The sequence below is a fragment of the Seriola lalandi genome, unplaced genomic scaffold (assembly GCF_002814215.2).
Source record: "Seriola lalandi dorsalis isolate HSWRI2012SDOR001 ecotype SW California unplaced genomic scaffold, Sedor1 jcf7180002045456, whole genome shotgun sequence".
Classification (NCBI taxonomy): domain Eukaryota; kingdom Metazoa; phylum Chordata; class Actinopteri; order Carangiformes; family Carangidae; genus Seriola; species Seriola lalandi.
This window is the reverse complement of record NW_019516024.1, coordinates 1-639: the sequence shown is the minus strand read 5'-3', so window position 1 is coordinate 639 and position 639 is coordinate 1. Positions and strand designations below refer to the sequence as shown.

Below are 639 nucleotides of genomic sequence, written 5' to 3'. Positions count from 1 at the left end.
GCCACTCAACATCACAACCACTTTGGCCACATGTGAATCTGCTTTTACCCTTTATTAAAATATGGAAAAGTAATTTATTCATTAGTAGCCTATCAGAAGTTGGAAACGAGCCACCAAACACTATAGGCTACACATTTTTAACCCTTTACAGTGACAGCCACTCTCTAGGACTGCAATCAGCCAACATCACAAATCATCCATCTCAAAAATAGAATTATAAAATGAAGGTCATACCATTCATTAGGAACAGCCTACCTCATCCAGTAACCTGCGGCACCACTTGGTCAGAGACATTGGAGTGACAGCGTGACCACAGGACATCAGAGCTCTGCGAGACTTGAAACCTTCACACAGAACTGAGGAAAAACACACGCGCACACACACACACACAAATAATACACTACGTTATAGTACAACATTAAATGCGTATATACCTATTGTTAAAAAAAAGTTCACAGTAATCCATATGTAGGCTAATTTATAATAATTCATGTCACTTCTTTGGAAACTGCAAAAACACTCTGTTACTTACAGTCGAACTCGTCCTCTCTGTCCACAAATGTAAGTGTCGAGTCTCGAGGGTCATAACACTTCTCAGTCTGACACTTCTCCTGCTCAGCCTGACTCTTCAGCTCAGCC

The 639-nt window shown here is 40.8% G+C and overlaps 1 long non-coding RNA gene across 1 annotated transcript; it reads right to left on the bottom strand.

Annotated features, from left to right (window-relative positions):
* Positions 1–639, bottom strand: LOC111648665 (uncharacterized). The gene is made up of 3 exons (XR_002760180.2): positions 533–639; positions 256–356; positions 1–49 (listed from the first exon to the last, which is right to left on the bottom strand). It is a non-coding gene; the product is annotated as an uncharacterized LOC111648665 (long non-coding RNA).